Genomic DNA, 24,387 nt, shown 5'->3' on the forward strand with positions numbered 1-24,387 from the left:
CGTGCAGCCATAGAAGCCATATTAATCTGTAAGTTTGAATTTCAAAGACGTCTAGTATCATTTATTTGTTTCTTTAATGGCTTTTTTTTCCTGCATTATATATATATATATATATATATATATATATATATATATATATATATATATGCCCTACAGAAGTTCAAAAAAAGACGCGGAAACAGATTTTAGGGAAGTTACAAACACTAGTTTATTACATAGGGAGACGTTAAGTAAAATGGGCAAGGGGTCGACGTTTCGACAGTGGCACTGTCTTCGTCAGGACACTGTCTTCGTTTGTCCTGACGAAGACAGTGCCACTGCCGAAACGTCGACCCCTTGCCCATTTTATTTTTTAACGTCTCCCTATGTAATAAACTAGTGTTTGTAACTTCCCTAAAATCTGTTTCCGCGTCATTTTTTGAACTTCTGTAAAAGTTCGTGGCCGTTTGATAATCCTTTTACCTCACCCTATATATGCCCTATATATGTATGGCGCATGATTTTATATCACTCGATATATCACGGTTGACGGTCTGATTCAAAGTATTTTTATGCAGGCACACGAATTATGTACCTGGTGCTCTTAGAACAGAGCGTGAAATGCAGTCTCCACTCTGTGACATTCAATTATAGTCCCGTGCATTTACTCCCGAAAGGGACTATTTTTTGTGGCAATGCATTTAGTCCCCAAAAGGAGTAAAACTACTTTTTTTTTCTTAGAGTGTGGATTCCCACCTCACGTACTTTCCAGAATACCAGAATACTTTCGATTATGTCCAGACCACTCGAACAATTACCTCGACGGTTCCGGCTGAACGTTCGACTTTGTCACGCTTCGGAGGACGCAGAGCAAATAGAGTGATACACAGCAAGTCGTGAAGTGCTCACGAGTGCATTGGACAGGTAGCTTAGCGGCCCCCTGGACATTAAGCGAATGCTCGATGCCTGGCCAGCCGCCTATCGCCGAGCTGTGTTCCGGTCTCGTCACCATCACCGTTCTGTTCTCTCCCTCTTGGGACCCTCGTGGAACATACACCATTCTAGAAATATGGTTCCAAGACCCGCCACCCTATAAGCCACTGGAACATTTTCCATAGGAACGGCCGCGCAGACAAAACTTTTGGCTGGCTTTACGCAAGGACAAATCACGGAGCATTTCAAGACTGCCTAACTTGTGGGAAAAAAAAAGTCCAGTCAGCTAGTCGCATTTGGCCAGCGTAAGCAACAATGCAGGGCAGGCACAAACGGTCTTTGCGGATTATAATAGACACCAGGACTAACGGACACTTACACGCGCAAACCGCGGAAAACACGAAAACAACGCCGATACAGTTATTTGTTTAACAGTTACAGCCATCAGTCAACACAGTCATCGCCGCTTATTAATTCTGCAGCGGCCCTCTCCGGAAAGGAAACCGCGGCATTTTTCCTTGATTCCCCATACACAGTACGCGAGGGGAGAAACACGTGCAGTGAATTGGCAACGTTTTGGAAAGACTCGTCCCTCGAGACGTCCCGGAGCTTAATGACCCATAGCGGGTTTTAAACTCCGTCTCAATTCCGCTCCACGCGGGTACAAACAAACAAGCGAGCCCTTCTTTCTGTGGGCGCAGTTTTCGCAAAGCGAAGTTGGCGGAGAAATTCCTCGGCCGACGGCGCGGTTTAAGCTGGCAACAATGTGCGAATGGGGACATATATATAGGCCGGGCGCTTTTCATCTATAGCTTTATTAAACGCAGTAAGGAAGCCGCTAACCGGAAGTGTTGTGAATCTTTTCACGTTGCAATGTGTTTGCTCAAGAAGGCGCAGAGACAATCCATGGATAGTTTCGACTTGGCCCAGAGCTATATGGGGAAATGACAACGGGGAGGAAGGAGGAGACTTCAAAGGCTTTCAGGAAAGTCTTCCTGAAAAACAGGCTTTTAAGGTGGTCCACAATTACTGAAAACAAAGCCCCGCCTACTGTTCTCAGGCGTTTTCAAACTACAGGGACTTCAGCTCTTGGAATGTATAAAGGCTGTATCCCATAGAGATCGAAACAGGCTAGAGGAGACAGTCCAAAAAAGTGTTTTCCCACTCTATGTATCGCCTGACAGCTCGAGATTACGCTAGTGGCACGAAGCTTGAAAACAGCTTTGGTTTCAATGGGGGGGGGGGGATCTGTTTATTATATAAAAAAATAGGAGGGAGGAGGGGAAGGAGGGAGGAGGGAAAGGAGAAGGAGGGAGGGTTTCAATGGCTTGTAACTTGAGGTCCACGGATTCTCCAAAAGTGCTGCACGTACCATAGGGTAGGACTGCAGATTTCGACCACGGCAGGTTCTTTCGACTTTTGGGGGTTCCTCGTTCTTTGACGACTTTGGTTCTTCAGTGCTGGAAGCAATGCTTACCTCCCCCACATTGCTACCGTCCTCGACCGCGATTGAACCCGGGACCTTCAGTTCACCAAGCAAACACGTTACAGATTGAGCTACCGAGGCCGGTGGATTCTCCAAACGTGGAACTTGTCTTGCGACTTCATTGAGCCAATCACGGTACTCGAACGCTTCATAAAGAATGTGAACTCGCCCGTCTAACTGCAGTCTTTTCCCGGATCTCCTTTTTGCCAATGTCTTCTACTCATTCGATCCCATTGGATTCGTGCAGACCCTGTATGCTTGGATTAAATCTATTTGGGAGTACCTATTTTCTACGCCCGATACAGCCGTGAATCCTTGGTCGTCATATCACCATCCTTGTCACCTTATGGCTGTACAAAAGGGACACAAAAGAGCAGGATGTCTCTCGTCGCGCTTATATCCGCTAGGGAGCCATGGAGTTGCGAGTTTGAAGGTAGTGGTGATGTCAATTCGCTTTTTCTATTTTCTTTCTTTTTCGTCGCTTGCTTCATCGGTACGGGCTTGCCCTGTCTTCGGATAACTTGAGAGCACTCAGTGCGTCCCGCCATGCACTTGACTGGCGTTTCTTTTATCTGTACCTCCTTCCGTGATGAGGCGTTACTGTATTGTCTGCTTTCGCTAAATTATATCTCACGGCGTTATAAGTACCTCTTTTCAAGAAGTTAATAAATTCGGCATGGCGTCCTTTTTGACAGCAGATCCATTTGGAACGCAAGACGAAGACTTCAGCAACTTGGTGGCCTGATGTAAGTTGTTTGAAGACGTCGTCGACAGTCAGGGACATTAAATACGAAGCTCCGTGCGCAGGGATTTTTCAGTGCACGTCAAAGGAGCAGTCAAAACTCCACTCCATTTTTTTTTCTGTTTTTGGCTGTTACGTGTTGCGCAATGAATAACACGAGCTTCTGCGAAAGAACAACGAAAGCTAGAGGCCTCTGATATGCACACCCTCCAGAAACCCTCCAATGCTTCAAAGCGTGTGTGAGTGAACGAGAGAAGTCGACGTCACTCTGTAACGTTCGCGGCCAATCAGGTGACTCGTGAGGAAGCCCTATAGGCACACAACGTCAGTCCACGTGACGCTGCTCGTGAGAGATGTCTCGGCGAAATAATGGGAGACAGACGTAAGGACGCAGAGGGTGCACCCCCTAACAAAATAAAATGAAAAATCCCATGCTTCCACAGTTCATCGCACCATTCCAACCTACTAACCCGACGCACAAGAGCAAAAAAAAAGAAAAAAATCTCTCCTCCAGCCAAACAAGCATTAGCCACGTTTTGCTGCACTGCCCATCAAAAATAGCTGCTAGGCACAGCGGGGCGTGAAGTAATGCGGCAGCCAGGATGATCCCACTAACGCCTGCCACGTGGAAGAAGACATAAGCCTCAATCCCGGACCCCATTGTCGTCGTCGTCGTAGCCGCCTCCTGAATCCCCCGCAGGGCACAAAGATGCCGCGCGCGGCCACAATCCCTAGGTAACGACTTTGCTCGCTTATCATCCATCTCCACGCTCCGAAGGAACAAGCACGTAATATCCATCAGAGTAGCAGCGTAACAAGGGACGCGCAGATGATGGGCTGCGCGAGAGAATGGCTGTCCGCACCTCGTCTCCTTGATGATGGCAGAGCATAGGAGGGCGTCCATTTATCTGGACGTGTACAGTGAAGCCAAATGTGGCCAATGTGGTGGTTGTGGACAGAGAGACGTGCTACGTCCGCATCACGGGATGTGGGATGCAATGTTTCCGCTTCCGTCGCATTTATCGGGGTACTCACTCCACAGTACGTTCAGTTCAAGTACCGACTGATGCGAGGGAGCTTTCACGATGTTATACGCGTTGTAGACAAGGTGCAAAAGAAAGATTGGTTTTTTTTTTTTTTTTTGATTGAGTGTTAGCGCCGCGAAGCAACTGTGGCTATGAGCGACGGACAGATGTGGACAGACGGAGAGAGGATAGCAGGAAGGAGTGGGGGACAGGGGGGTTAGTATGCGTCCTGGGCCGACTTCAGGGGGAACTGTGCCGACATTCGTCTGGAAAGACTTCGGAAAACCCAGGGAAAACCTCAGACAGCACAGCCGGCGGTAGGATTCGAACCCACCACCTCCCAGTCTTCAGCACGACCTTGGTTACCACCAACGAGCGGACGCCTTAGCCCACTCGGCCATGCCGCTGGTTAGAAAGATTGGTGAAAGCAGTGATGTTCGTACGCGTCCTCGCACAAAGCGACCTGACGTACCCGATTCGGTCTGTCGAATATGCAGGGTGTCTCAGTAAACATGTAACAAATGAAATCGAAAAGCACGCAACGGAAAAAAAAAATGTGTAATCAACAGCATTTATCTGCACGAAACGTTTACCACGTACCACGAATAATTTAATCAAATTTTTAGTTAAAAAGAAATTTTATTTATTGAACTCATGTCGAAAATTTGTCAAGTTAAAGCAATCGCCTGATTCTGGAAGCGCGTTGCGGATTTACTCAAAACCCCACAAGATATGCAATGGTAATCAGTTGGAAAAACTGCGAAATTCCCGAGTCTCACCCCGTTAAGAAGCGCAGCGAGAAGAACACGGACTTGCTGTCAACCATCGTTGATGAGTAACCTCACTTGTGGGAAAAGCAAAGCAATATGATCTCACGTTCGAGCTGTCTGCCCAGCCGCGCTCAGGGAAGTTCAACGCCAACCAGCCTCTGAGGAATTCTAACTACGCAACAGTTGGTTACCCACAGAAGCTGTAGAGTCGTTCATGTTTCAAGTACCAACGTGGAAGGAACGTGGAAGGAACGCGGCTTACGAGCCGGTAATTCCCGCAACACCGTGGGACGTCGTCTACTTGCATGAGTTCCCTTTCATCTTGAAAGCAAATTCTACAATGTGCGAGCGAGCACTTGTAATCTTTTTTTTTTTTTTTGCGTGTGTGTGTGTGTCTACGTACAGTCAAATACAAGAAAACGTACCTCAAGTCTGGTGCGTAGAAGACGAAGGCTCTTTCGCCCGCAGTTGTGACGTGTACCAAGACGTGCTCTCATTGGCGCGTGGCAGAGCCCTGGATGACACTGTTCTCAACACTCCTCCACGCAGCGAAAGATCATGCGTCGCAATATGACGTCGCAATATGACGTCGAAGTGCAGGCGAGTAGAACCAGGCTGGATCAAAGCCCTGCAAAGCGAATATAGGTATGAAACGGGTTAGTGTGAAATATGAACACGTAGTATATTGCGCGACTTCTAATCGGTGTCCACACAGTAACCTTTTATACCTTTCGGAGTGTCTTGTTCTATATGGCACACCCCTTTGTGGTGTAAGTTTCACAAGATACACGAGGGTGTTTCGTAAATTATCCTAAATGGTGTATCCTACAAAGAGTACCATTTCGAAAGGCATATTCTACAGAAAACACCATTTCGGTGCAGTGTATCCAATTTTGAAAATTGGCGGCTGTTTTGCAAACACCTTTTTCAACGCTGTTGTTACGCCTTTCAGTCTGCGGAATAAAGGTGTGTCCAGAGAAACACTCCTTTTACACCCCGAAAGGTGTAAAAAATTACTGTGTAGTCTTGAGAGCGAAGCTCAAGAAAGGCATCCGTTGGACTATAGACACTCATGATATACAATGTGTACGTGTGATGATGTACGGGGTCAACAAACGTAATCCCTATAACTAATATTACGCAAAGCGTCAATTATTCATTCACGTTAGAGCTCACGTGCTCATTTTATTCTTCGGTTAATAAAATATAATTTTGCGATATGTCTCACTGAACCAAAGCGCGTTAGAGATTATGCCCTCGCATTCAAAATCACCATATAGCAGAGAACGAAGCTGCTACTCATAACGGCAGTGAATGACCCATCACATCATCCTCATCATCCTTTCACCGTTTGTCATCTTTTTTTGTCATCTTTCTCTTTAATTTACCTCATCCTTCTTTCATCATTTGTTTATCCTTTATTTCCTAATTATTTTTCTTTTTATTTATTATTTCTTAATTTTCTTTATTTCTGGAATAGCAAGCCGACGTCTCGTTTGGCTGACCCTTCCCCCGTTTTTTTTTTTTTTCTTTTCGTCTAATAAATATATCCCCCCCCCCCATCACATCATCCAATTTATGTGTGCGCGCACGCTACTGATATTGTACGAAGCTTAATTAGTTTGCGCCACTCCCAAAACGTTCAGCAACCGCTTCGACACATTCTTGCACCGGACACAGTGAGTGACACACCACGCTAAATGTAGTTCATCAACCGTCTGACACACATATACGGACGGATATGTCAACCCATTTGATTTAAATAAAGCACGTTTGTGCGACACCCAACAACGGCGCTGCATCGACGATTGCACGTGATTCCTGCGGTAATGAAATGAGGAGGCCGAGTATAATTGCCTTCAGATGTATATCGATAGGGCTATGTGTGTATAGTTCCCACATTTAGCGATGTAGCGATTGAACAAACATGTCCGCGATTACTTCCGCGAATATAGGATCGATACATTGTAGCAACCCTTTGCGGCACTTCGCTACTCAAGATTGAGTACAGTGGTGAGTTGATACTAATCTGAGTTTCTGCCTTTGTACAAGTTGCTCAGGCGCACCCTGTAAGGTATGTTAAACAATGTGCGTTTCAGCGGACGTTAGAGGGTGGGTAGAACGTGGCATTGTGGACCAATAGCCGCGAATAACCGACTATAATACCGAATATACCGAAATATAATAGCCGACCAATAGCCGCACCAATAACCAATTGAGCAGGCTCACGCGTCCCGAAATGGAACTCCAGATGAGGCGCAATAGTTTTGTCACCGGCTGTACGTCCATGTTCTCCATGTATTTTTTTTGCTCTTTTGCAATAATAACTGCTCAACTCTCTAAAATATCTATAAAACAACGTCCTGGAGATAAACGATACTAAACGTAAATCTCACCCCGCTTCTGTAAGCGCACAATGCCGGACAAAAGTTTACGGAACACGGTCCAGCGCATTCCTTCCTCGAAGTGGCACGCTGTATAGGAGCGAATGGGAACGCCTGGACTTACAGACATGTGCCTATAGGTAACCCAGTCACCTGTTTGCAAGCTCGTACTGTACCATTCGCTGCTAGCGTCTCACTCCGAGCAAGGAACGCGCCGGAGCGTGTTCCGTAAACTTTTGTCCAGGATTGTACCATCTCAAACAGACAAGTTTTATGCGTACTGCTCCAAGTTCCTAAACGACATGTAATAAGACTTTGGATGAAGCTAAAGTGCATGGGTCGCTCAAGGTTCACCGAGAGTTTCACAGCCACAGACCAACACCACCTAGATAGAGAATTTTATTTATTTATTTATTGTATTTATTATTTTATTTATTATTTCTTTTAGCCTATACATAAGAGGCTGGAACCAGCAACAAAAAGCCACTGCACGTGGCTTGACGAGGTCCCATACAGCAGCTGCAGCGTGACATGCACCTCAATAACAACAACAAGGAATAAACAACAATCAACAACACCGATACTATTAAACAGGATAGAAACAATAATGAACAATGATACACTATAGACATCTCCCCCAAAATAGAATAAAAGTCAAAACAGCATAGAAGAAAACAGAAGAGAAGAAAAAAATACAACTTGGCAACCCGTAATCAATAATGAAACTATACAGTGCACTCTAAAACAGCCCACAGGTTATATAATCACTATGGGGAGATGGGAAAACAATTAACTCTAAGAAAGCCCGCGTACTGGTCGACGTGACGTAACGACTACGAGTCAGCCAATCAGGATATTGTTTTCAACGGCGGTAGCCAATCACAAACGTGCTTTCAGCGGTCGTATAGCCATGGAGACGAGCAACCGTAGTCTGCGAGTATAGTGATGGAACGTCCCGGCGTACTGAATGGGAAATCTTTAAAATAACGCGCAAAACGGTGTTTCTGGAAAGCGTGTTGCACTTTTTGTCTACAGATTCGGGTCTACAGGTTCCAAATTAGCTGCAGTCATTAGTGAGTTCTTGAATTCGCAGAACGACGAATGGCAGTAGCGGACGAATTCTGACTTTATATGTCCACGTATAGCGAAGGAAGGAGATGAGGCAATAAGCAGGCCTTTTGTATCTAGGTGGCGTTGTACAGACACACTGGTCGCCGCCATGATAGCTGCCGCTGCTGCACGCGCCGCCGACCTGAGAAGGACCGCACTTCGTCCTCCAAAAGTGTTATACCACTGTCACACGGGCAGCCTTCAACGACCATTGAGATCAGTGATCATTGAAGATGCATGTTGCACTACCTAGCGTGTAATGTGTCAACTTATCAGGAAACATTGGATCCAATGCTCGTTGAGAAGTTGACGAGTTACACGCTTGGTGGCGCTACGCGCATTTTCAATGGTCGTTGGTTTCAACGGTCACTGAAGACTGCCCGTGTGACAGGGTTATTACATTTACTCATCGATCTTTCTCGAGCAGAAGTCTCGGTCAACGTTGAACGGCCCTTGCACAATAGAGAACGCAGTGCAGAAATCACTTTTATAGATCACATCTCCTGTGAAGCTTTGTTTTGCCTTCTTCATCAGGCGTTAAATGCACCACGTTATCCCCTGAGCCTGCCTTTCCCATGCAACATCCTTTGTTTATTCGAGAACTTACAAGACGAGGGACATGTACGAGGCCGGGCCCTCTTCATCGATAGACAGTCGTAAATTTCCACCTGCACGTGTAAGGCAATCATGAATTATTAACATTTTAAGAGTAACCGGCACCTCTCCATCATGCTTTTTTCTTTTTTTCATCGCCTATAACCAACGGATCATTAAAGCTCATACATCGGCATGGCAGTGTAGTGTATCCTCATGAATATGCTAACCTGGTCGTTAACGCATAGCTTCGGCACTTCTCAGTATGCGTTGGTAAGACGAACGGCTATGCTTGCGGTAACGCGTGCGCTTGGAGACTGGGAGGTCCGCGGTTCGAATCCGCGGGCCGGCTGTGCCGTCTGGGGTTTTTCCTGGGTTTCCCTCAGATGTGTAATAGGCGTATGCCGGCACAGTTCCCCTGAAGTCGGCCCATGGACGCAGCTATCCTCCCCCCGAGCGGATTCCGCTCGGTCTTCCACTTCACCCTTTCCTCCTCTCCACCATCTTTCCCTTCCCGAGAAACATGCCGCCTAATCAGGCAGGCAGACCTCTCGGGTTCCTCCCAACGACACTCCTCCCCCTCCTCCTCCTGCTATGCTTGCGTGTTATCAGTTATTCCGAAATGGTAGGCGCTTGTCACAATAGCTTGCTTTGCAAGGAGGGTCGAGCGGAAGATAATGAGTTATAATGAAACACCTGTGGAAGTACCTATGCCTGCTGCTACAACACTTTGCGATTCTCTGGCAAAGCAAAACAAAAGCAAAACTACAATGGACACCACATATAACCCGTGTCAAAAAGGCAGGTTCAGCAGGCAATATTACCTGTGTATATTGACAAATTGTTGGTACTACTGTTGTACTATCCAAGCAAAAATGAGTGATATGAGCAATAACAGCTTCTATAGTCTGCTAGATTGTAATTACTAGTAATTCTACTCCCCTGTCCATAACATTTACTCCCCAGTACTACAAATAGTCCCTAAGCATCGCATAAACTCTCGTGCATTTAGTCCCTAAAGAAACTAATGGCTATGGCAACGCATCTAGACTCCAAAGAGATTAAATTTACTCCTTTTTTCTTAGCGTGTAGGCTATATGCTCTGCTAATCCACACCGTATATACTCCCCATATGTGACATGCTAGATTTCTGCGTACTTGCAAACAGCCGGCAAAGCATTCGGCTAGTACTAGAACTGTAGTATTCTGTCGTCTGCACCAATATCCCTTTTGTTGTTCCCACCACCATCATCAGGGCCCTTTTGTAAGTTTTATGCGCACAGTGACTAGAAAAGCGTGGTTCTGTTTCAGCCTCAAGTGAGCAAATATAGTTTGTATTCTTCAGCGACACGAGTCAACAAACCCACACCGTAACGCTCCATGCGATGCGATAAAAGAAATATTTCCGCAGAATCAACTGAATACGCCTTTTGAATCCACTGAACGAATGCTGGTGCACTTGCAGAAATAATCGAGTCTCAAAGCTTTGCGTGACTAAATCTGGAAGCGGCTTTCTTTGTGAAGCGCGCCGGCCACAGAGACAGCGTTCAAATGCGTCAGCTCGGACGGGGATTCGTCTTTTGAAGGGGCCCCGAACTAAGTATCAATGAAGGAGCGAGAGAACAGTTAACGTTGCAATAAAAGCGCCGATTTCGCGACAGCGCGGTTGCTACGCTACTTCACTATATAGATTCTTTGACCGCTCTCCTTGGCCCTGTCCTGCACCCCAACCAGTGGGCTGTACGTCGCTGCCGTTCTCAGTTTTCTCAGAGCCTCAGGACTCATGAACTGCATGTGGCACTGTTATAGTGTCTTTTTCCCTCTTTCTTGCCTGTCCTTTCGTTTGTTTCTTCTTTTTCCTTTCTCTTCTTTTGCCTTTATTTATTTATTTATTTTTTTGTGGAATAGCAAGTCGGCACGTTGCCCGGCTTACCTTTCGTTTTTTTTTTCTTAATCACCATGCTTCCCCCCCCCCCTCCCCATGATCCCCCGCAGCAATTCCTGCGCTTCTGTTTTCCTTTAATTTAACTGAAAAACAGATCGCACAAATAAGACGAGCGTCCTTGTTTTTGTAACCAGAAACTGTGTTGCTCAGTGTCGGTTCTACATATCTCCGCAAATTTTATGAGGGTCCCTTTTCTTTTGGCACTTTAGCTGCATGACGTCAATAGTACGGGAAATCCTCATGACACACAAGACATCAATAAATGCAGGACATGACATTAATTCCGGTGAATGCTTGGACATACAAGCATACGAAGTAACGAAGGGGGTAGCAAATGTAGCGCACGTCGTCAACGGAACACGTGAACCTGATGACATGTTCCAGGTCTGACGGGAAAGACCTGACAGAGAACAGACGTGACGTAGAAGGCAGTGGACGTGATAAGCAGACAGTCGTTCATCCCTGCAGCACCAGATAGACCCGGAATTGAAATTCCGTGTTCCATCCAGAATACCGCGACTTGATTCAGACACTTCCGCACCCCGGGTTTTGCATGAAGTTCCCGTATGGTCGACAGTTTCGCGTCGGAAGGGCTAGTTCTGCAAACTGTCCAGTGTGTGTAACGGTGGAAAACACGGAGCGCGTCCTCCTGCGCTGCACAAAATATGCACCCCAAAGAGCAGCAGAACAGATTTAAATGTAGCTCTTTAAGAGCTACATTGAAATCTGTTCTCAACCACTTGGACAATAGTTTTAGGAAATCGTAAGCGCGCTCCGGTGGTGGTGGTGATAGGGCTTGCCGTTGTCGGCCTCACGTATGTGGGCAACGTCACGACTCACGCCCTGAGGGAATGTGCGTCCTGGGCCGACTTCTAAGGGAACTGTGCCGACATATGTCTGAAAGCGTCTGAGCGTGCTCCAATTCCGATTCCGTTTCGCTGTCAACCAATCAGATACCAGCAACGTGATGTCACCGAACGAATCAGGAACCAGAATCAGGAATCACTCCAAAGGAATCAGGCAATTGGCTTATCGTGTTTTAGGAAACGTTATCGTGAGACTTAAACGTTTTCCTAAAAGTCGCTAGTAACGTGTTTTAGTAGATCGGAAGGTATGTTCACGATAACGGTTCCGAAAACGTGATAAGCCAATTGCCACGTTTCTTTGAAGTGGGTGACAAGTCCTCATTTTTTTCTTTATCACATCACATCACAAGTGGGTGACATCAAATTGCTAAGCTTGGATCGGATAATATCTTTTATCGTATCGCCACAATCTCCTTTTTTTTTTCTTAAAATCAATCAAATCGTATCGTTTTCGTAGAGTTCTTTCGGTATACTGAAACTCGCTAACAGTAAACCATACCGTAAACGTGGTGGGTGTCTGGGAACCCAAGAAGAGGGATGCAGCGGTATCGTAGGAAAGGTAACTGGTATGCAAGTGTTCCCTTAGCGGAAATGTTTGCGGAGGCCAGGGTGTCGAACCGAAACGTTTTTCGTTCCGGTTACATCATAAACGATCCGGTACCGGTCCTGCTCCGGAGCAAAAAAATAACGGTTCATACCGGTTCCGCTTCTGCTGGGAATATTTATTCCCACAAAAAAAAAATCAATGTTACAAAATGTAAACCCGTTTATTCCGCATACATGGTATTTAATATTAATAGACAGCTGTGAAATTGGTAGCTCCTGATTCCTGTAGGTTACTGTCTGTTCAAATAGGCTTTCTCCTTTCTTGAAGCACGTGCTACAAACGGACTTGTTTGTCGTGATGTCATACGTAAAGTACTTTCTTGCTGGGTTGGAGCGATCGCGTCCCATCCGAATGTCTGTTGCTACTGTCTAGCCAGCAAGCACCACCGCACGAGTACGACGCAAATCGAGGAACACCTTCACTCACAAACGCGCTCGACGGCTCCGTTTTATTTTCTTCGTGTCCTGTCCACAAAAGAGTTGCCACTTCGCACGGGCTTGCCCTCGCGTATACGTAAATGTATTCAACTTATAGCTGCTCTCAAACAAGGGACGCGTTGCGCGACATTACCGATAAAGAAGCCGTTATGCAGCCCCCTTGGGTCGCTGTTTAGTTGAGAGTTTGCGGGGATCAAATTAGAACGAACAGTACGGCACATTGCTAGAGAGTCACATGTACCTCTAAGTCTGTGTGCGTGCGCGAACGATAAACCATTACAAAGGGAGCCTATGGGTCATAGTATGCCGACATACATTCCACCGTACCGTAACCCTCGTATGGTACCCATGACATGACTTCAGAGCACACGACGTCTGTTTCATTCGCCTATCCGTAGTCCAAACCGGCGAAGTTTTTTTGTGGACCGTTAACCGTTTAAAACCGTTAAATATATTTTTCGGTTTCCCTCCTGAGCGAAAACCACCTCCGACACCTGGGAAAGGGGCCATCAAGGTTATTCAATAAATTATTTCACTAGTTGTGAGTGCAGCGAACTGTCCTGTCCTCTTTACTTCGTCCGTGTCCTATGTGCGCTGTTACCATGTCTCACCACAAACAATGCTTTCAACAAACTCAGAAGAAGCAATAAAATACCTATAATTTGCGTGCGCGTATTGCTTTGAATTTAATATTACCGGGAGGGGCAGGGGATTGAGGGAGGGAGTAACACTTTCATGAACGGCAAAAGGGGCGCATGGACAAAAAAAAAAAAAAAAAAACGTTGAGAACCACTGATCTAAAGCTACCTGTTATGAATTGTGACCGGTACGGGCAAGGAAAATTCCCAAGCTCGTTTTTCCCAGAGTCCAAGTGGAGACTTGGAACACCAACTCATTCTATGCAGCAATTTATCTTATTTACGGTTCATTAGATTATACGTACCCGCTCTCATTATTAAAGATGATTTCAGCTCTCCATGAAATCATTCCCACATAGTGGTTTTGCAGAACAGAGTTACCATCACCAGGACTGCGGAAAACGAAGTAAACGACTGATCACGCCTTTCTTCATTGTGCGCTTCAAACACCCCATGTCAAATGTAATGCCAAAGTAATGTCATTACTTGATGGAAATAATTGTATTAGTAATGCATTACTAAGCATTAACCCCCTATCCCCACTTCTTCCTGTTGTCCTCTCTCCATCTGTCCGCATATGTACGCCGCTCATAGCCATAGCTGCTTCGCGGCGCTAACTCTGAATGCGTGATGTATAATGCACTATACTCGCAATGAGTCATGGTTATGCGCTGCAAAATAATTTTCCCAATTTGGGTCCTGCTGGAGCCACCTTCAGCGTCATTCAGGAGCCCATCAGTTAGCGAGTAAACTTTCCATCAGGGCCAGGCTGAACGTCGTGACACGAGCAAATTCTACGTTTTAGATAAAACACAATTCTAGGTAGCCCACATTTTGTTTTGTTTTTGTAAGAGCGGTAACGGCGTTGTCTGTATGCTGTCTGTGATGCTTGGACATTTAACAATAACGTAGGAACTTCGTTGTCTAGCTTGATTGGAATATCCAGAACACGGGCTATTTTCTATTTATGAGATTTTGTCGTTGGGCCTGGGTTAAGCTTCACATCGCCAAATACCAAAAGCAGATATGCAACATGAACAATTACATTGTGTGAAAAAGGCACCGACAGAGCAACAGAAAGAAAAAAAAGGCAACAAAAGTGCAATAATTACCTTGTGAACGCTCATTTCTCGAGTCGCTGCAGACGTCGATGGCACGTAGCAACACATGTGGTGATCCAGCTTGCCAGGAAAAATGCCGGACTCAAGCAGCGTGTTCTTCACGAAGAGGAACGGAACCCTCGCACAGGAATCCGAAGATTGCCGGCAGATGTACCGCTGACGCTATAGATGGCGCGTGTACGTTACTTGTCTGCCGGAGATAACAGCAGCTCTGCAAGATAGCAACCGCGCGATAACGGAAAGTTACCAGGCCGGTTTTCAGGGGACGCGAAGGTAGGTAACGCTGATAAGATTACGTCATACTTGATCATCCTTCGCCAGTCATCGCAGAAAGTCTGCAGAGGGTATGGCCCGGCGTATCATTTGCGAGGTTATCAAAGCTTGACGTTAAAAGTGTCCAATTTGGAAATATCTTCTGGGCTTCTGAGCGGTCTTCACAAAGTGCGCGAATGGCATCCGCCGTGTTCATATGCGCAACGGCCATTTGATATCGTATCCGTCTCGTTCTTCTTGTCAGAGCTGCTCACCGCGCATTATGGTGCCAAATTTAGCGCTGCGTTCTAACCAGATAGTTTTAGTAGCACGGCCGCTGGTCATGACAACCGTTCCCGGAACACGACAAGCTACTTCCCTTATTCCTTTGAAATGGCTGGCATCACGTTGCTGATCTTGACTTGACAGCTTCCTTTAACGCACCGTTTTTGTAGAGTGCTTCTGATCTCTTTTCCATAGTATCATCTCCCATTCTTCCACAGACAAGTACACGAATGCATCTAAAGCACTAAGGCCCGGTTTCAACAACGTCGATTAACAATTAAACCGAGATCAACGGTCCCTTAACTTGAATAACGCTTAACTCTGCTTCACTAAAGGGGGTTATTGTCACTGAAACATTCATCACGTCATCAACTAACGTTTGTAAGAAAGAATGAAGTGTTAACTTCGAGTGTAGTAACCCTTGAACTCGGTTCAAAGTTGCATTGGTAAAACCAGGTTTAAGCAACACAATGACAGGCTCACATGTATCAAGCTTCAATTATTCATTGAACCCTTATGCTTTTTTGCCATAATTCACGCACTAACGCAATTCCTATCCCTCTAAGCAACAAAATAATCTCGCATATAATCGAGGATGCAGAGTCAGTTATCAATAGAGTTCCCGTTCGCGGCATTTAGCCGAAATGATTTCAGCTTGCTTGATGCCTATATGACGATGCTTGGAATGCCTATATGCCTATATGACGATTCGGTCATATAGGCACATAGGCGCATTGGGCGTCTTTAACTAAAAAACGCCCGCCGAATATTTTTTTTTTTTACATTCGTAATGTCCCGAAAAACTCCGAGTTATACTCTTGCATATGGTGCTACATGCCGAAAATGCCGATACCCGATTGCACTTTTCTTCCTCCGGGGCATCACATTTCTCTTTTTCCTTCACCTCGTTTCCAGGTGGAATGCGGGGCATACCACCCATCGGAGCTACTAGCCCCTAGTTCAGGCAAAAACCTTCCTCTGGTAACACTCTGATCAGTGGGCCAAGACGGTTCAAGTACAGGCGCAACCCTCCAACAAAGAAAAAGAAATTATTTGCGTTCTCGGTGTCCTCCTATCAAGCTGCTCTCCCTCCATATTCATTCACCTGCTGATTATACCAATTATTACCGATATTACCAATTTCATATTATTTATGCATATATTACCAATTTCCCAGCAGCTATTTTTGGCGCGAACGTTTTAAAGTGCCGAAAATATCTCAATTTGGAGAAACATATAAATACCGAAAAACACCCGCCGAATCTCCCCAGGAATAAATGCCGAAAACGCCGGACCCTAGTTATCAACGAGGAAAGGAGTTCATTTACTGCAGCAGCCTCGCCATCCCTAAGCGGTCCCCAAGCGCAACAAACCCGAGCTTGTTAGGAGAAACTGCTTTGCATGATGCATGGCGCCGGTGAGCCGGCAGCAAAAATGGTTCCAATCCATCGTCCCCTAAATACGCGCTACCATGATTATCGGAGCGACATCAGTTTCGTCAGCGGCTCCCATTTCTTCGGCTTTTATGCTACACGCGCGAAAGCAAAGAAGTGTATGCCTAAAAGTTATGCCACGCCATAAAAAAAAGAAGTTATTACGTCAAGAAAGGTTGGTCGAGGTTCAGGGCAAGGTGAGCAACAAAGAACGGTGAAAGGCTCAGGCAGTACATTAGCGCGAGTACACGGAGAACAAAAATATATTACGCACACATAAGAAGGACGGTCTATAATAGCGCAGAGTGGGTGTGGCACGTGAGACGATAAACAATAGAAAGCAAAATCCACGTTGCGTAGCGACATGAAGCCCGAGAGAAGCTCAATTAACCGTCATGGGGAGTTAATTCACGTTGTTTATCCACGGTTACATCTGCAATGTTTTGATATTAAACTGAGGTGAAACCGCGCGAACGCCAACCTTTCAACCGTTGCACGTATATCGACCTCAGCGGGATTCCTCGGATGTTTTTTTTTTCTTTTTTTTTTGCAATTGTATTGCGCCGCGAGGAATCGTTCCATTTGCACGAAAAATGTCTTGGCTTGTAGGTCTCAATGATTTCTTGCGCTTAATAAGGCTAGATTTCTGGTTTGGGTCTTTTTACTTTGTAGCTTTACTTTTAAAAAGAAGATGAAAAAATCGCATCTCCTGCTTCGTTCAATATGTTATCACTCAAAAAATAGACACTTCAGACAAGAATATTCTGATCTCATTAAACACTTTAAGAATAAACCTAAAATCAACCCATTCAACAATATTTCGAGGGCGTTGAGTCATCTACCACCTATACGATTTTCTGTCAGCTATTTCTTCTACTTTCATCTGTTCAGCTTTCTTAGCAAACAAGACTCGCTAAGATTTTGGTTCAGATCTAGGTGCAACCTGTAACAGTCGCATGTAACAGATGCATAGCAGATCAGAGTAGTAACATAATCTCCCTATCCAACGTAGTAGAGTCGCAAAATAATGATACAGGGTGCACGTCCACCGTAAGCGCCACGGTGGTGGTGGTGGTGGTGGTGGTGGTGGTGGTGGTGATAGGGCTTGCCGTTGTCGGCCTCACGTATGTGGGCAACATCACGACTCACGCCCTGGGGGAATGTGCGTCCTGGGCCGACTTCTAAGGGAACTGTGCCGACACATGTCTGAGCGCCACGGTGAATTTGATTCGACCCTCAGACAGACGAACAGCGGAGTGCCAAAAACATTAAATCTCGCGACTGAGATCTCACTATGCCAGTCACGCTTATTGCCGGGATATTCCTCACAAAAATATTTTATACTTGAAAAGCGGTTGCAAGAAGTGTGTCACATTTCGTGTGAAAGTATATCTTTTTTAGGCAACACTTCGGGCGTTCCCTTAAAATTGTAATTTGAGTCCCAAAGCGTTATGTGGTGCGCCGTTTTAGCGGACTTGGCCGAAGATCCACGTAACGGCATAGAGGAAGCGTTTGTGAAAAGATCAGTAGCCAACAACAGCAACAACAATGAAAGAGAAAGTCACTGAAAAGGTTAGCTAACTGTAGGACCCGAACCCACGTCTTCTGGATTACCGGTCCAGGACTCTACCAATTGAGCTAAGCTAACACGCCTTCTCAGCGACTTCCAGGGTGCGTCATCTGAAGGGACAAGCCAGTCACTCTTTCTCACTCATCCTCCTTTCACTCTTACATTTTCGCTCACTCATACACACACTCATACGACAGTGACCGACGGACCGGTAATCCAGAAGACGTGGGTTCGAGTCCTACAGCTGGCTAACCTTTTCAGTGACTTTAATCTTTCATCGTTAAATCTTAGGCAATTTGAGGCTTCTGTCTATTTGTCCCTTCTATGTTGTTCCAGCCTCAGAATATCAGTTCCCTCATGTACAACAACAATGTCCACTACACTTGTGCGAGCGCGAAGGCATGCAACGATCATGCATAGTTATGGTGGAAGCTCCACATATGTCACAAAGAACCTGAATTTTCTTCGCCTAAACATTCGGAGCGACAAGATATTATTGAGCCCCCTTTTTCAATTATTTTTTCAGGATCGACAAGGCAGGAAAAGTGTAAAAATGGCATCGAACAGTACTGCATCCTCATCTACAGTTCAATCACAAGATTAATATCATTACTGTCGTTGAAATCCCGAGTGATTCCGTTCCTGTGCTTCCAGCATTGCGCAAACTAATCTTCCATCCGGTAGAGCGCGGGAGACCAGTCGAGTACTTTGACAACGAAATGGATTTTAATTAGCTGCGGCCGTAGCGATTCGACCGAAGGACCGCAACGCAGCGGCGATTCATTCCCGCATTCCGTTATGTGGGGATCATTTTGTAACGGACACGCTTGGAGTTCCACTGCCGTATATATTGCGTCATATTACTTCGGATCTTGCATTCAAAGATTACATTTCGCGTGATACGAAAGAGTATGGACGCGGAAAGCGAAACAACGTGACTTATTAAATGTCCCGCAACATTACGACGACGTGTTGGAAAAAAAATGAAACTCTAAAGGCGGAATAAAACCGATATCCACGTGAAAGGCTCCCTGCTCAGATTTCGAGGAGACCAGTGGACTAGGTATATACTGTCAAGGTTACTCTATAAGTAGAGTTCCGCGTTTTCAGTTTTTATTTTTGGGCGGATTTGGGAGTAATGTTTTTCGGTGTTTATTGATTTTCACGAAATCGGCGTTTTTTTCCTGCGTGTACATGGTTTATCCGACAGTTATCGGCGAATAGAAATCACAATAAAATTTCCGCGTGACGCTCATTGAACCTGGCGTTGTTGGCTGCGGTGGCGTTTTACGGCTAACGAAAACGTAAACGGACATTTTTCACGACCATCGTATTTACGTATGATTTTCTGATCTCCATCAACAACTTGCTGGGCATGTGCAGCAATTTACCTCTGTCATCGTTCCTGGAATGTTCCCTGTATTCGATGTTTTTCGATTAAAACAGAATGAGGGAAAATTTACCCGGCGTATGTTTTTCGGTGTTTTTCGATTAAAAACGAAAACACGGAACCCTAGCTATATAGCATGCAATCCTTACAAAGTGTTCAGTGCTTCTCCGCTGCAAGTGGAGACAGTAGTCCAGCCTTCAAGAATCCCGCGCGGACGTCGGCATCCCGTGATTCCAGTTCCTTGGAATCCTGGTTCATCCTGCAAGCGTTTAAGCACGCCGACACGCAGTTCGGCCTTTGTAAAAGTTGCCGCATCACAATCGAGTGCCAATCGTACCTGCTCGATGCGGTGACAAGAATGACGGGAGACAGGGCAATTCGGGCAATGACCCAGATGGCAGCAGAGTACGGACAGCAGCCCTTTCAGTCAGAAGGGCTCAAAAGGAAGACAAATGCAACGGGTTATTATCCAGCTGTGATACCTTTTCGCTAACTTCTTCCCGAAAGTTCGAGGTAGAGGGTAGAGTCACTCAATAAGCTTCGCTTCAGAGTATCGACACTGAAGTCCAAGGGAGAGCAGGAGCGCCATCTTGTTTCCGCACCACACCAAGACGGCTAACATAGCCGTCCCCCCTGTGGGATAGAGAAGCGTATATGATTGTTGTGCGGTAATCCATGCATTGTAAACCAGAGCGTCCCGAGGATGTAAAGGTGAGCTCAAGGCCGTCAACTGCTGCTTGTAAACGAAAGGAACGTTTCACCCGCGCACGATAGATGGCATCGTGCGCCAACGTGCGCGTGGGTAACGCGGCGCGGAAACAAGATGGCGCATGCTCGCTCTTGGAACTCAGTGTCGATACTCTGAAGCGTAGCTTATTTAGTGACTCTAGTAGAGGGCCCCTAAGACGCCTGATGCAGGGTCGATGCACTGCGGTACCGCGAATTTAAGGTTCGGCGAATAATTTCCTGATCCTGGCTCCTCGCAAATTCGCAAATTATTGAGCCCACGAATTTAGCCACTTTTACAAACCATCCCAACACGACGTCCTCAGAGATTCTGTTCGTGTTCAGCGCTACTGAACTATATCTGTGGCACGGAACACAGCAACCGTGCGTGTTGTTTGTCTTCTAAAGCAACCAGACCCATACAAGTCAATGGGGTTATTCACACATTGTCTTTTCTATTTTCTCGTAGACCCGTGCCTGCGCGTTCAGTGCAACCCCGTTCGTATCTTAATGTTTTCCGTTTTTCCCAGACCAGACTCCCCCATCCAAGTCTATGGGTCCGTGAAAAAAAAAGCAAAAACGAAGGGACGCAAAATGGCTGGGCTGCAACATCGATGCAACATGCGGACGGGGAAAGCAATCTATTGTATATTTTCCTTCGATTTCTTATTATTTTTTTCCTGGAGAAAAAATGCACGAAAAGAGAGTGAATGAGATCCTTAGCGGTAGCAAGTGGTGCCCTCACCTCAAACCAATGAACATTCTATGTAACATCCAGATGCAGATGAGTTGCGTAAGCCTTTTCGCATACCAGCTCCGGTGGCGCAGCGGTAACGCATGCGCTTGGAGACTGGGAGGTCCGCGGTTCGAATCCGCGGGCCGGCTGTGCTGTCTGGGGTTTTTCCTGGGTTTCCCTCAGATGTGTAATAGGCGTATGCCGGCACAGTTCCCCTGAAGTCGGCCCATGGACGCAGCTATCCTCCCCCCGAGCGGATTCCGCTCGGTCTTCCACTTCACCCTTTCCTCTCCTCTCCACCACCTTTCCCTTCCCGAGAAACATGCCGCCTAATCAGGCAGGCAGACCTCTCGGGTTCCTCCCAACGACACTCCTCCTCCTCCTCCTTTTCGAATGCCGTAACTTCCAGAGGCTACCGAGATACAGGAACGAAGAAGGTTCCCCTATTAGATTAAGGTGGTTGGTAATCGCCGTTCCATCATCGTAATATGCACTCCAATGGCACATGAGGTAAACAAAAAATGCACACACGAAGTAATAAATACATACGAAAAATTGCCAGCCAGCCAGAGCAATCTAACTATAAGTGAATCGATAATAGAAAGTGACTGGAACAAGTGTCGCATACCCACCAACATCTAAGAGCCACTGGGAATAATCTCAGTCGAGCACTCGATTAGCACAAATGATAAGCAACAAAGGCGCACACGAAGCACAGTAACAAATACACATGAAAAAGTGTCAGCCGCACAAAGCAATATAACAAATAATGAACAGATAATTGAAATTGAGTGGAACAACTACCGCATACTCACCAACACCCGAGGGCCACTGCAATTTAACCCTGTTGAGCAATCGATTAGGACACAGTGCAAGCAACGAAAGCACACACGAAGCACAATAAGGAATACACATAATGAATCTAACTATAAGTGATGCGATAATTGAAAGTGACTGGAACGTGTACGACACACTCACCAATATCTGAGAGCCACTGGGAGTAGACTCAGTTGAGCACTCGATTAGAACACATGAAGCAACAAAGGCACACACGAAGCACAGTGAAAAATGCACATAAAAATTGCCAGCGAGACAGAGCAATCTTCTATAAGTGAACAGACTATTGAAAGTAAATGAAACAAGTACCGCATACTCACGAACATCGAGAGCCACTGGGAATTAGCCTAGTTGAGCACTCGATTAGCATACATGGAAGCAACAAAGGCACACACGAAGCACGGTAAAAAATACACATAAAAAATGCCAGCCAGCCAGAGCAATCTAACTACAAGTGAACATATCATCGAAAGTGAATGAAACAAATACCGCATACTCACCAACATCTGAGAGCCACTGGAAATTAACTCCGTTGAGCACTCGATTAGCACACAGGATAAGCAACAAGGCGACGCACGAAGCATAACAAATACACGTGAAAAATGCAAGCCAGCCAGAGCAATCTAACTACAAGTTAATCGATAACTGAAAGTGACTGGAACAACTACCGCATACTCACCAACATCTAAGAGTCACTGCGAATAAGCTTAGTTGAGCAATCGATTAGCATACATCACAAGTAACCAAAGCACGCACGAAGCACAATAACAAATACACATGAAAAAGTGCCAGTCAGCCAGAGCAATCTAACTATAAATGAATCGATAATTGAAAGTGACTAGAGCAGGTCCGCATACTCAGCAATGTCTGAAAGCCACTGGGAGTAAACTCAGTTGAGCACTCGATTAGAACACATGAAGCAACAAAGGCACACAGGAAGCACGGTAAAAAATACACATAAAAAATGCCAGCCAGCCAGAGCAATCTAACTATAAGTGAACATAGCATCGAAAGTGAATGAAACAAATACCGCATACTCACCGACATCTGAGAGCCACTGGAAATTAACTCCGTTGAGCACTCGATTAGCACACAGGATAAGCAACAAGGCGACGCACGAAGCGTAACAAATACACGTGAAAAATGCAAGCCAGCCAGAGCAATCTGACTCCAAGTGAATCGATAACTGAAAGTGACTGGAACAACTACCGCATACTCACCAACGTCTGAGAGTTACTGCGAATAAGCTTAGTTGAGCACTCGATGACGATTAGCATACATCACAAGCAACAAAAGCACGCACGAAGCACAATAACAAATACACATGAAAAAGTGCCAGTCAGCCAGAGCAATCTAACTATAAATGAATCGATAATTGAAAGTGACTAGAGCAGGTCCGCATACTCAGCAATATCTGAAAGCCACTGGGAGTAAACTCAGTTGAGCACTCGATTAGAACACATGAAGCAGCAAAGGCACACACGAAGCACTGTGAAAAATACACATGAAAAATGCCAGCGAGACAGAGCAATCTACTATATGTCACCAGATCATCGAAAGTGAATGAAACAAATACCGCATACTCACCAACATCTCAGAGCCACTGGGAATTGCCTCACTGCAATACCGGGCCAGACCGTGGCAGAGGTGAAGCAAGCTTCAAGCACTATGCCGCATTCCAGAAATAGGTCAGCTGAGCACTCGATTAGCATACATGATAAGCAAAAAAGGCACACAATAACAATACACATGAAAAAGTTCCAACCAGTCAGAGCAATCTAACTAAAAGTGAATCACCAACTGAAAGTGACTGCGACATGCACCTCATACTCACCAACATCTGAAAGTCACTGCGAAATAACCCAGTTGAGCACTCGATTAGCTTAAATGGCAAACAACAAAGGCACACACGAAGCAAAATAAGAAATACACATGAAAAAATGCCAGCCAGTCGCGGCAATCTAAGGTGAACAGAAATTGAAAATGAATGGAACAATTTTCGTGTATCCACCGACTTCCGAGAGTCACTGCAAATTAACTCAGTTGAGCACTCGAATGGCACACATGACAAGCAACAAAGGCACACACGAAGCACAGTAACAAATGCACATGAAAATGCCAGCCAGCCAGTGCAGTTTAACTATAAGTAAATCGACAATTGAAGGCGACTGAAACAAATACCGCATACTCACCAACTTCTACGAGCCACTGCGAATTAACTCACCCATTAGGACACACATTAAGCAACAAAGCCACACACGAAGCACAATAACCAGTATACGCAAAAAAAAAAGTACCAGCCAGATAAGTGAACAAATAATTGAACGTGACTAGAACAAGCTCCGCATACTCACCAACATCTGAGAGTCGCTGGGAATTAACTCAGTTCAGCACTCGGTTAGCACATGTGATAAGCAACGAAGCCAGAGACGAAGCACAGCAACAAATACACACGAGAAATGCCAGCCAGCCAGAGCAATCTAACTATAAGTGGATCGATAATCGAAAGTGGCCGGAACAA

At 45.7% G+C, this 24,387-nt stretch overlaps 1 protein-coding gene across 1 annotated transcript in view; it reads right to left on the minus strand.

Moving 5' to 3' along the window:
* LOC135393822 (low-density lipoprotein receptor-related protein 4-like) overlaps positions 1-5,508 on the minus strand; it is a 323,511-nt gene extending 318,003 nt beyond the window's left edge. Inside the window, exon 1 of the mRNA XM_064624106.1 lies at positions 5,361-5,508. The gene's annotated coding sequence lies outside the window, so the exon portion shown is untranslated. The remainder of the gene's footprint in view (positions 1-5,360) is intronic.
* Between the last annotated feature and the right edge of the window lie 18,879 nt (positions 5,509-24,387).

Source organism: Ornithodoros turicata, chromosome 5 (assembly GCF_037126465.1).
Source record: "Ornithodoros turicata isolate Travis chromosome 5, ASM3712646v1, whole genome shotgun sequence".
Lineage (NCBI taxonomy): Eukaryota > Metazoa > Arthropoda > Arachnida > Ixodida > Argasidae > Ornithodoros > Ornithodoros turicata.